The 13,893-nt window shown below is 33.8% G+C and overlaps 1 protein-coding gene across 2 annotated transcripts in view; it reads right to left on the reverse strand.

Annotated features, from left to right (window-relative positions):
• The window catches only part of ZFYVE9 (zinc finger FYVE-type containing 9), a 163,249-nt gene that overhangs the window by 88,946 nt on the left and 60,410 nt on the right, over positions 1-13,893 (reverse strand). For both annotated transcript variants that reach the window (XM_051999696.1, XM_051999695.1), the window contains exon 2: positions 1,690-1,794. The gene's annotated coding sequence lies outside the window, so the exon portion shown is untranslated. The remainder of the gene's footprint in view (positions 1-1,689; positions 1,795-13,893) is intronic.

The following is a 13,893-nucleotide window of genomic DNA, read 5'->3' on the forward strand; positions in this document are numbered from 1 at the left end:
TTGTGGCTCCAAGAAGCTGTAGTGGCCACATCCCAGTAAAAATCATTTCAGCATAATATATTTGCATATAATTCAAATAAATAAGGTGACAGTGTATATATAGCCTTGTTATACTCCCTTTCCAAATTTAAACTAGCTTGTTTCGTGTCCAGTTGTTCTTGACCCACGTTTCTGGTACTCCCATCTCTTTAAGAACTTGTCCCATTTTGTTGTGATCCACACAGTCAAAGACTAGTTAGTGAAACAAAAGTTTCATGTATGATGTAGATATTTTTTGGAACTCCCTCGCTTTCTCCATAATCCAATGAAGACTGGCAATTTGGTCTCTAGTTCCTCTGCCTCTCCAACCTGATCTTCTGGTAATTTCTGGTTCCCATATTGCTGAATCTTAGCTTGCAGAATCTTAAGTATAATCTTGCTGATGTGTGAAATGAGCAAAACTGTTCAATAATTAGACTATTCCTTGGCATTGTCCTTTTACTGGGATAGGGGCATAAACTACTCTTTCCAATCCAGTAACCACTATTGGGTTTTCCAAAACGGCTAACTTATTGAATGCTACACTTTAACAGCATTATCTTTTAGGATTTTAAACAGCTTATTTGGAATTCTTTCACCTCCACTAGCCTTATTGTTAGCTCTTCCTTGACTTTCAAAACTTTAAAACCATATCCCAGCATCAGTACATATCCTTTCCTTTATATATGCCTTCCCCTTTTCAGCTCCTTTTTTGTGTTCAGTTCTCTCTAGTGAAATCTATGATTTCCTTATGAGCATGGACTATTTTCGTTTTATTTATGTCCCTGATACCTAGCAAGATGCCTAATATATAATAAGCATTTGAAGTTTGTTTCCTTCCTTTCTTCCAAGTTATGTCATTCTATCTTCAAAACATTTCTTCTCCTACCTGCCCTATTCTCTCTATTCTCATTGGTCCTGAGATAATTTAAGCTCTTACAATATTTAACTTAGATTATTACAATAATCTACATTTTGGTCCCTCACCATTTGTTTCTATCTCCTTCAATCCATATGCTACATATTGCTGAAGTAAAGGTCTAAGCCTGTCACTCCTACACAGTTCCAGTGACTCCTATCTCTTTAATACTATTTTATTTAATGCTATTTCATTCTTTTTAAGTTTTATTTCTGTTTAGTCTTTATAATATATGCAAATAGTCATTAGAGTAGTACATATATATGGTTTACAAATATACACATATTGGGGATGCATGCTCAGAAATTTTTACTGATGTAAAAATATAAATGTAAATGATGTAAAATTACTGATGTAGGCAGTCAGAAAAATTTCTAAGTCACTAGACTCTAAGATTTCTGAGCTCCCAAAAATACTACTCAATTCTGTGCATTTTTCCACCAAACAAGCTTAAGCAAAATTAAAAGCACTTGGATTCTAGGCAAGAAGAATCAATTTTCCTCCTAGAGTAATAAACAGGTAGTGTTGCTGACAAAAGTCAATGACAGATAATGCTGGAATCTAATAGTACTACAGAAATTGTCAAGCAAGTTTTGGGGAAAAAAATAAAACCAGTGATAATATGAACTATGAAATATAGGAAAGAAAAAAGGTGATACTAAAACTATAAAAACCAATAAACAGGCTCATATCAGCATTATTATGTTTGTCTAAATAAAATCCGAAAGAGAAATTTTTTAAAAATTTCTTACCTTTTCCCCCCCTTACACACGAGCTAAGAAAAAGACTCTGTGTTTCTTCATGGTGTTGATGACTCCATTAGCCATTCTTGCTGATTCACTGAGTTCAATCTGATCCTAAAGGAAAAATACATTGCCCATTACATCTACTAAAGCCAGAGATTCCCATTTTTCTGACATATATCTGTCATATACTATGCAAATAATGCAATGGGACTCAAAAACTTCTACTTCCCTAGCCAAAGACCCAAAGGAATGTAAGAATAAATCCAATTTGTTGTATAAAAGAACTAACAGTCACATGTGTCAATGGCCAGCTAATGCTATTTTTGCTGCCAGTTCTGTTGTTCTTGACTGGATAGCATAACTACAGTCCGAAGCAGTCACTGTCTCCCCAATGACCTTGACTTGAATGTTAATTCATAAAGCTTCAACTACAAAGTCAATTATTTTATATTACAATAGGCCTTCCAAGAATCAAGAGCTAACAAGGCAGCTGCTAACAAGAATATCAGCTGTTAGTGTGATCCTGCACGCACAGAATGCTTGTGTTGCCTCTCTAAAAAGCTTCCTGCTATGAATTTTATTCCTAAACAACTGGTTTTCCTCCAAATGGCTTTTCTTATGATGCCAGTCTCCTCCCCATTGGGAAGTATCTGATCTTACACTAATATGACCTCCCGACAACAGGGGAATATAAAAGGAAAGACCTTGTCAAAAGCTCCTTCCTTCTTCTAAACACTTATTGATATAAGGTTATAATGTCCTTCTTGAATACTCATCACTGATTCACATATCAGAGAGTTAATAATCTGATCTTACTAATAATAACCTAGTCTCTAACCAAAAAACAGTAACGATTTATGGCTGAAAATACTCACATCACATAGATGTGCATTCAATCACAAGACTTGGAGCTGGAAGAAAGCTCACACAATCTTTTCATTTGACTTCCCCTTTGAACCTGCTGAGCATCCTCTTCTCCTTTCCTTCTAGGTTTTGGGGACACTGCTTTCTCTTGGTTCTTACCTATCTGAAGGCCATTTCTCTATTTCCTCCACCCATTAGCCAAAGTCTCTTCCCAATCCAATCCATTCTCCACTCATTTGGCCAAACTGATTTCCTAAAGCACATTTGGGCACATGATATTTCCTAGTCTATAAACTCCAGTGGTGGCTCCCTCTCACCCCCCAAAAAACATATAAAATATTATGTTTGGCTTTCAAAGTTCTTCATAAACTGCCTCTTGTCTACCTTCCCATTCTTCTTACTGCTTGGCTTCTCCTATGGATTATGGGAAGAAATGATATCAGCCTCCACCCTCTCTTCAAATAAGGAATTCTATATCTCGATTTGGTGCATTTTCACTAGCTGTTCAGTGCTTAGCACAATTCCAGGCACATATTAGGCACTTAATAAATGTTTATAGAATATTCATATAATGAATGTCAGCACAGGTGTGCTATGCCACTATCAATATCAGCTACTATAGCCACAAGACACCAGTAAATTAGTTTTGTCACAAGACTATTTTATATATTTGAACATGATGTGTAAATTCAAAGTTAAATGATCTTTATGTGAAAGTTAAAAGTTAAACAATTTTTATGTGACATTTAAAAGTACCCCCAAAACTCAAAACTTTGAAAATACTATCTATAATTCATTTTATTTTCATCACTTGAAAATTTCCACAACTAAACCTATATTTAATTATCTCAAATTTTTTATTCTATTTGTAAAAGTGAAACAATATTCCCTTCTCATAAATAATTAAATTAACTCATTCAAAGAGAAAATTAATTGAAGGTGCTGCAGGTAGATCAAAGACAATAAAGACAGAGGAAATATAGAAATAGAAAGTAATAAGCCAAATAAAGAAAATATACTCCACTATATTTATCACTGAGAGTCACAAAAACTGTCATCGACAGATAGGAAGATATCATGTTTGCTTTGTATAAATGCTTTAGCTTAATACAACAAGAAACAATACATTAAAATATTCTTTTGCATATATTCAAATGCAAGATTATTTCCAAAAATTTTAGATGTTTCTGATAAGAAAAAATGAACTTTGAAAAAAAGTCTGTGAAAGAAAATAGAGTGCTTGCATTATAATAACACTTCTTACAGACCACTCAATATTAGAAATAGGGGGGCTACCTTAAAATTTTGACAGAGTTTTGAAACTTTACTTGGTTAACCTTCCGCAAAGCAATTTTTTAATTTGCAAAGAATGTGCTAGGAAGAAAAACTGTTTATCTCTCAAGACCTTTGTGATCAACTGAGAAGCTAAAATCTTTCTGTTTTGTACTGAAAATGAATAGTTATAAAAGTGCTCACTTGGTTATCTATGTACATATGTATAACCTGCTACCCAAACTACCTAAGATTTATAACTCTGTAATAACCTCATTCATATTGTGATTAAGTGGCACAATGATGTGTGCACCAAGCCGGGAGTCAGAAAGAAAGACTCATCTTCCTGAGACCAAATCCAGCCTCTGACACTTATCTATGTCATCCTGGGCAAATCACTTAGGCTTGCCTCAGTTTCCTCATCTGTAAAATGAGTTGGAGAAGGAAAAGGCAAGCCATTCCATTATCTCTGTCAATGCACAAAACAACAAAATCCATCGAGAGCAACTTTACATCAAGAGAAAATTTCTACATATCTGATAATTTATTTATTTGTTTGTTTGTTTTTTGCTGAGGCAACTGGGGTTAAGTGACTTGTTCAGGGTCACACAGCTAGGAAGTGTTAAGTGGCTGAGGCCAGATTTTAATTCTCTCTACTATATCACCTAGCTACCCCAATAAAAACTTTAAACGAAAATTGATGTCTATATTTAACATGTATAGGACTGCTTGCTATCTGGGAGATGGGGTGAAGGGAGGGAGGGGAAAAGTCGGAACAGAAGATAGTGCAAGGGATAATGTAAAAAATTACCCAGGCATGGGTTGTCAACAAAAAGTTATAATTATTTAAAAAAAAAAAAAAAAGAAAGAAAGAAAGAAAATTGATGTCTAGTGGTAAAAATAACATGCATACAACTGTGAACAAATAAAATATGGATACAATAATAAAATAGAGATGATGGAGAAAACATAAGCATGTTTGTGGACAGTAGGTAATGAGTCAATAGCCAGAGACTGAAAACAAGTGATAGTATGAGGATGACAGAGGGGATAGTGGATGGAATGGGATAACTTCTGCTTGTAGCAAGAGTTAGCCTTGGTCAAGAGATAGGTCACTTCAGTATGGAAGACAAGGGTGAAGCAGGCAAATGAATGACAGAAGAGGAAGAAGGGAGAAGAGAGAGCTCACATTGAACAGCAACACCAATACAACCAATACCTAAAAAAATTTTTTTCAATACTATTTATTTTCCAAACATAGGTAAAGATAGTTTTCAACATTCGTTTTTGTAATTCTTTGTGTTCCAGTTTTTTCTTTTTCCATCCATTATCTTCCCCTGCCCAAAATTGCAAATAAACTAATATATAACCAGGACTTTGAATAGTATAATCAGTAGTTTCAGGCTAGATATGTAGGAAGAAGCCAGTAGCACTTGTTTTATCCTCTACTTTAGCTCAGACTCCATTTGGTCAATATTTGAGAGGGCAAGGGAATCTGACTCTACTGCTACGCTAATCAACTTTTCAGGATACCACTCTTTTCTCAGTCTCTCTCTCTTGCAGATTATACTGTCCCTTGAAGAATTCTGGGGCAAGATTCAATTCCCTTTAATAGAAAGATCCAGAAAGTCCCAAATCCATCTCAAGGATAAGCAGCGAAAGCTTGTCCCTTTAAATGACACATTCCAAGATGCCAGTCAATCAATCATCAACCAAGAGTATAGGCAGAGAAGCACACTGGCTTTGCTCTACCCAAGTACTTTAAAATGTGACTGAGATAAAATTACTGATAACAAAAATGAAGCAAATTCACTTTCTAAAAAAAGTTCCGCCTGAAAGTTGTACATTTGGTAAATATGAGAAAGTGAATACTCATTAAATCAATACAAATTCCTCCAAATCATTTTTAAGAAAAAGTAACTGAATTCATAAAAAGCTAAAACCATAAATACTTTTAACATACTTGCAATTTAAGAGGTACCTGCCCTACAAAATACTTATTAAAATATTCTTATGAATAACTTTGGTGGTCTGCAGAAGAAACTGCTATTTTAAAAAAAAGACTAACTAAATATGAATGGCTAAGAAATACATTTGCCAAAGACAAATATGATACATTGTCATATTCAATCTGAACAGAAACCGTTAATATATTCTTTCCTTGTGATACTATGTACAAATAGGTATCTTCTTGGAGCCAAAACATATAATGCTTCAAATAAAGTTCTAGTTTACAAAACAAAGCAATACAAATTTTATTATTATTTGTAACATTTTATTTGCAGGAAAGTTTCCTATTAGAATTATTAAAATTGAAACACTGATCGCAATCCAGCAATATTGTACCTGTATTCCAAAGAGAACATTAAAAAAAGGGGAAAGAACCCACATGTGCAAACATGTCTGTAGCAGCCCTTTTTGTAGTCACAAGAAATCAGAAACTGAGTGAATGCCCATCAAGCCATTAGGGAAATGGCTGAATAAGTTATGATATATGGATGCTATGGAATATTATGGTTCTATATGAAATACTCAGGATGATTTCAGAGAGGCCTGGAGGGACTGAGTGAAGTGAGTAAAACCGAGACAACACTGCACACAGCAACAAGATTATATGATGATCAACTGTAATGAATGTGGTTCTTTTGAACAATGAGGTGATTCAGGCCAGTTCCAATGGTCTTGTGATAAAGAGAGCCATCTGTATCTAAAGAGAGGACTGTGGGGACTGAGTGTGGATCGCAACATATGTTCACTTTTTTGTTGTTTCTTGCTTTTTGTTTTCTCTCATTTTTTCCTTTTTGATCTGATTTTTCTTATGCAACATGATAATTGTGGAAATATGCATAGAAGAATTGCACATGTTTAACATATATTGGATTATCTGCCATCTAGGGGATGAGGTGGGGAGTAAAGAAAAGAGGGAGAAGAAAATTTGGAACACGAGGTTTTATAAGGGTGAATGTTAAAAATTATCTATGCATATGTTTTGAAAATAAAAAGCTTAATAAAAATATTTAAGGAAATATGGATCTCAATTAGTTGGTAAAAAAGAATGATGAGTACCAATATCAAGATGACACCATTTTTATGAAACTTGCTGACAAAAAAAAAGCCTACTTATCATATTAACAATATTATTATTATGACTAATATAAAAATGGGAAAATGGAAAATAAATTTACCACTAGACATTTATGTACATTACCTTATTGCAGTAAGATTGATTTGTTATATTTTCTATGGCTTCACATTTATAACCTTTAAAAAATTGCTTTCTCAATAACTGGGGTATAGAGAAAAGGTGGAAGAGAATTTGGAACTCAAAATTGTAAAAATAAAAAATAAAAAACAAAGCAATATTATCCAAAAAAAAAAAAAAAAGCTTAAAACTGTTTTTACATGTAATGGAGAAAAAAATAAAATATTAAAATAAAAAAAGATTTATTAGCATGTTATTATAAAAATAACATTCAAATAATCAAAATCTGTGAGATCACAGATCCATGATTGTCCTCTAATGATCATAGCCCATCTCTGTCTGTCTTTTCTCAGTAACTTTCCTCCCTGTCCTCCTAAGAGCTCATCATAGACTATCTGCCTCCTCTTAAGTTTTTTCCTGACCTCACAAGTGATATCCTCAGACTGTCCAGCTGTCATCCAGGTTCAACTTCTCTACCTATCATATAATTCTTTGGTCTTTCTAATTCCTCCTTGATCCTCTTTGGTAGCCTGTTTGCACCTATAATGTAACTTTCCAGGGCTCTCTATGTGATACTCATTTTTAGTCCTTCAGAGGCAATGTTATCACTGGCCTTACTGCCATAAACAACAGTAAAATGTTTGAACTAAAAATATGGACTTTTGTTATAGGAAGACCGGGGTCTAGAAAGATACTCTGAAATTTCTTGAAAGTAATCCAAAAAGGGCTGGGGGTTCCACTAAACTATATATGGGCAGCTAAGTAGTACAGTGGATAGAGCTTGAGCCTGGAATCAGAAAGACATCATCCAGAGAGCAAATCCAGCTTTACATATATGACCCTAGGCAAGTTACTTAACCCTGTTTGCCTCATCTGTAAAAGGAGCTGGAGAAGAAAATGGCAACCCACACTCCAAGAAAACTTCAAATGGGATCAAGGAGAGTTTTGACACAATTACCACTGTAACTGACTCAATGACAACAATATTTATTATAAGAACATCACTGAACAAAGTTATTATATTCTACTAAGAAATTCTGACTGACCTTGATAGGAGACACCTCGATGGAAAAGATAACTTCTTCTGCCAAATCAAATGCCTTTTTGTAATCATAAAAAGTAAGCCTAATGGGATCTTATATTCTTTAAATCTTTCATTTAACATATACTCCATTGCTTAATTTATTAATTTAATTTAATTTTTAATTTTAATTTATGAAACTTTGCCAGTTCCATATTAATAATCTCATCAAAAATGTCCTCAATTTCTGTATAGAATACTCTCAAAAAGAGTTTCTAAAACTTAGGAGATAACTATATTGGTCAATAGTTTTTAATGTTTTCTCAATCACCTTTTTTGGGAAATACATAAAACCTAAGATTTTCCCCAGATTTTTATATCCTTTAGATATTTTGTAAATCCATTTCTCAAGTGAAAGAAAACCAGCAAGAATCTTCTCTTAATTTAAAAGATTAAATCTGGTCTACCTGCCATCTAGGAGAGGGGATAGGGGGAAGGAGGGGAAAAGTTTTAACAAAAGGTTTTGCAAGGGTCCATGCATATATCTTGTGAATAAAAAGCTATAATAATAATAAAAACTGAATAATGATCAAGAAATCCAATAAGAAAACACAATAAATAATTTGTATCACCCCATAACTGTATAAAAAAAATCAGCAGAATCCCAAGGGGAATAAGAAAGGTAAGCCAACAGAAAAACCAAAGCCAGACAAGGAACTGGAAGTTGAATGGATGCCCATCAACTGGAGAATGGTTGAGAAGGTTGTGGTATATGAATGGAATAATGGAATATTACTATTGCATATGATGATGAGCAGGCTGATTTCAGAAAAGCTGGAAAGGACTCACATGAATTGGTATTGAGGAAAAAGTGAGGAGAACCAGGACAACATTGTACACAGTAACAGCAAGATCATATGATGATCAACTATGACAGATGTAGCTCTTTTTTTTTTTAAGAGTATTTAATTTTATTTTTTAAAAGAATAAGTTTTATTTCCAACTACACAATCGGAAGGAAGACCCATATTGATGAAATGACAAACCCATAAAAATATTTAAGGATTTTTTAATCGGTCAGTAAGAATTTTGTTTAATATATTTTTATCTATTTCATTAAATATTTCCCAATTATTTTCAGTACCTAATTCTTTCCCTTCTTCCTTCACCCTTTCTAGAAGGCATGGAATTGGGCATCAATTTTACATGTGAATAGACATAGCTCTTTTCAGCAATACAGTGATTCAAGACAATTTCAATAAAGTTGGGATAAAAAAATGCTACCCACATCCAGAAAAATAACTATGGATCAAACCATACTATTTTCACCTATTTTTTGTTTGTTTTATTTTTCATGGTTTTTCCCTTTTCTTCTGATTTTTTCCCCACACCATGACTAATAAGGAAATATGTTTAAAATGATTGTATATCTATAACTCATATCAGATTGCTTTTTGTCTTGGGGAGGGAGAAAAATGGAACTCAAAATCTTACAAAAATAAAGGTTGAAAATTATCTTTATATGTATCTTTACATGAAAAATAAAATATTGTTTTTTTAAAAATCCAAAGCCCAAACAGAGCAGCCTCCCAATGAGCCGAGAAAATGGCCAAGGGGCCCTCGCCTTTGTCTCCAAGAGTACTATAGGTTCCCCCTAAGAAAAGTCCAACATTGTCAGAAAGCTCCAAGGTAAGACCCTTGGAAAGGAAGAAGGGAAAAATTGCAGACAATCTGTAAGAGTGGGACAAAAGCTCTAAGGTGATGATCCAGCAGCCAAACCTCAAAGATTTGAGAGGGCAAAGACTCCAGAGAAGGTATTCAGCACAGGAAACCAAAGGTACTACAGAGCAAGGCACTCCATCCAAAAGTACAATAGTAGGAGACAAGAGTGTCACTAGTACAAAGCTTCAAGACAAAAAAAAAAGTTAGATACCAACCAATATCATATATTGTTAATCTAGAGATCCCGCAAAAGTAGAGATTAACTCAATAAAAACTGCAAGCACAAGGAAAAAAGGGGAAAAAATGGATTTCCACAAAGACTATAATACAAGAATATTTAGAAAAATGAAGCAAAAGATAAAATATGAAACAAAGCTCTCTGGAGAAATGAGAAAAAAATTCTCTGGAAGGAGAATATACAGCTTAGACAAGAAAGTAGTAAACCTTAAAAGAAAAAGTGGTAAACCTTGCCCAAGTAATGGACTTCCCGAAACTAAAACAGAGCAACTAAAAATCAATGATTCCACAAGACAGAAAGAAAGACTAGAATATCAAAATAAAAGAAAATGTAAGATATATAGAATCAAAAACAGGTAAGGATGGGGCAGCTAGGCGGCGCAATGGATAGAACATCAGCCCTGAAGTCAGGAGGATCTGAGTTCAAATGTGCCCTCAGACATTTAACCCTTCCTATCTGTGTTATCCTGAGCAAGTCACTTAATCCCAATTGCCTCAACAAAAATTAATTAAAGCAGGTAAGGAAGAAATTCATGAATCATTAACTTTCTGAAAACTATGATTTTCTTAAAAAGGCTGTATAATGTATTTCAGTAAATCATAAATGAAAACTGGGCAAATATATTAGGATTAGAAAGAAAAAAAATCTACAAATCACCCACCAAAAAGAACCCTCCCAAAAAAAGTTTCAGGAGTGCCAAAATAAAAATCCATGGCTCCCACATTAAAGAAAAAAAAATCTGCAAACATTCACAAAGAAACATTTCAAGTACCAAAGAACTGGAAGCTACTCCTAAAAATTAAAGAGAAACTATTAGACTACAAGATTAAAAGAAAGACTTACAACTAAGTAAAAACTGCAAAGCTCACTGTAATGAAGAGAGGAGAAGAGGGAACAATATTTGATGGAAGAGAAAATTTCAGAGGTGATCATTAAAACTTTGGAAGCAGATAGAATCACCAAGGTAGGACAAAGAGACTGATATAAAAAAAAGATAAATAAATTCAGCAACAAAGCTAGTGATGACCATTAAGTGCATGGTTTCAGTAAAACGTGGATAAACCACATTTTTTAAAAATCTAAGAAACAATTATATGAGGACATGACATCAGCAAACATAAGCTAATATCTATATTCTTATGATATATTTCAATTTTCAATATTTGAAAGTAAAAATTTAAGCAAGTGAATTTAAATTTAAAATCAAGATGACTATCCAAGAGGGATAAAGGGATCAAGAACTGATTAATAAATCAAAGGGAGGTTTCTGAGTTTCTATTGCTCCAAATTTCAGTTAACTATTTTTTTACTTTCCAATATTGAAATTTTAAAGGCAGGAAGAGAAAAGGGGGAAAAAATCCCAGTTCCCATTCCAGCTCAGTTACTTATTACTTACTTTATGTGTGAACTTGAGTAAGCCACTTCATTTCTTTGGAATTCAATTTTCTGTTTTTTAAAGGATTAGAAAAACTTTTTCCTGAGGCACAGAGAGGAAAGGATAAAAATTGAAATATAACAAAATGAAGAGATTGAGAGGAATTCAAAAAAATAAATCTGGGAAGAAAAATGACAAGAATAAAAATGATATTTAAAATATTAAATGAAAGCAATTTGTAAAAATCTATGAAATGGAAGAGTTTTGAAATAGAAGAGAAGAGATTGATGACCAGAACAATTTTTAAAATCCTGGCTAAAGTCAAAGGAGAGAGAATTAAGAAGATGAGTCAGGAGTTAGTCAACCCCCAGAAAGCTGGTTAGTGGCAAAGCCACTCCTTCAAATCCATGTTTTCTGACTTAGAAAAAAGGAGTCTTTTTTGCACAGCACCCTTCCTTCCTTCCTTCTCTTTAATGTAAGCATAATTTGTCCTGTACAATCTTCTAATATGAATTATTAGAAAAGAATTTCAGTATGTGGTTGGTCCACATTAGACCCCACAGTCATTTAGTTATTAAAGTACCATTAATTCAAAGTCAATGACTAAGACAAATTAACCTATGATACAGTTCTAAGGCATGGATACTAATACTATTATTAATAATAATAATGGAAACTGCTTACATTTATATTAGACTTTACATACATTATTACCTCATTTGATAGGAAATGACTATTCCAAGTAATGTGCTTGGGTTGCAGTTATTATGACTCCTCCCCTTAAGCCTCAAGGCCAGTCTACAAGGGAAGTAGCTAGCTTTGAGTCTAGAAAGACCCTGTGAGGTATAACAGGGAGTCAAAATGGAGCAGGAGATAAAATCCTGGAATCAATGAATCTTGTTTCTGATTCTAGCTCAGCTGCTTATTATAACTGTGTGAGCTTGAGCAAGTCACTTAATTCTCCAATCTCTGGATTGTAAAATAAGGGCTGGGATTGACTGACCTCCCAGGAACCCTTCCATCTTCAAGACTTTTCAACACACCATAAGTAAAAGTAAAGACCTAATTCAGACTCCAGGTTTCACATACAATGTTCTTTCCCCTCCTCTGTCCCCATAAGTTACTGTGAAGATTTAATCAATGGAACTATTTGGCTCAAATATCTAGAATGGCTCACACAAAGTATTTTATGAAAATCAGAACAAATTTATCTAATTTATGTTCACTGATATTTTGAGCCTTTTTACTGGCAGGATGATTCAAAAAAAGGAAAATGTCAGATTCCACATCTGGATAAAAGCAAAAATAGGATCTGGGCATCCCATATAAAGGTTTATGTGCAGATGCATCTCTATATGACAGGTTTACTCGACCAACTGATTTTATAACCAGTCACTGAATATCCAAAAGTATGTGTAAATATATGGGTAGGATAAAAAAATGTAATTTAAGCCACAACACCACTTAAGAACTAGAAGAGTAGTTCATTTGCACATTTAATAAGGGATTTAGTTTAATTCAAAGATTACTTATTTAACTAAGTACCCATTATCTACAATACATTATCCTAGGCTGAGGGTCCAAAAAAATAAATTGGAGGTGATTCCTTACCATTTAAAAGAATTTTGTTCAAAACGAGAGCCAAGATAATTTTATAAGTAAAAACAATGCAAAATAACACTAACTTATGAGCTAAATACAAAATGAGAGATTAGACTTGCTCTGTTTGACCCAAAGCACAGAATCAAGTCAGTGGGTCAAACTAGAGGGAAGGGAAGAAGGGAAAAAGGAAGGAAAATTTGGCTTTACTAAAAGAAAAGATTGCTTGCTAACTATGAAAGCTGCTCAAAGATGAGGTGGGCTGCCTCAGGAGGCAAAGGATTCCTCCTTGCTGAAGATCTCAAAGCAGAAACTAGAAAACCATTTCTCAAGTGTCAAGGAGAGGATTTTTGTTGCAACATAGACTGGAAAAATTTTCCATAATTCTCTCTCTGGATGTGGATGGCATTTTCTATCCCAAATCTATTGGAATTGTAAGGTATTTTCTTCAGCATTTTTTTTATGCTTCTTTTGCCAAGCTTTTATCTTTATTCATGATTTTCTTGCATGACTAGCATTTCTCTTCCTAAATTTTCCTCTACCTCTACTATTTGATTTTCAAAATCCCTTTTGAGATTTTCCATAACCCGAGACCAATTCATATTTATCTTGTAGGCTTTGGATGTAGAAATTTTGACCCTGCTGTCGTCTTCTGAGTGTGTTTTGGTCTTCCTTATCACCACAGAAACTTTTTAAGAATTAGGATTTTTTTCTGTCATTTTCCCAGCCTATTACTTGACTTTGAACTCTGTTAAATTTAGGATTTTTTTTCTGTTGTTTTCTCATTTCTCCAGCCTATTACTTGACATTGAATCCTTTGTTAAAATAGAGCTCTATTTGTGGGGTGGGGTGTACACTGACCCAAACTTCAGGGATTTTGTGCAGCTGTTTTTAGTGATACCGCTTGGGGCTTGTAA

This window comes from Antechinus flavipes, chromosome 4, assembly GCF_016432865.1.
Source record: "Antechinus flavipes isolate AdamAnt ecotype Samford, QLD, Australia chromosome 4, AdamAnt_v2, whole genome shotgun sequence".
Classification (NCBI taxonomy): domain Eukaryota; kingdom Metazoa; phylum Chordata; class Mammalia; order Dasyuromorphia; family Dasyuridae; genus Antechinus; species Antechinus flavipes.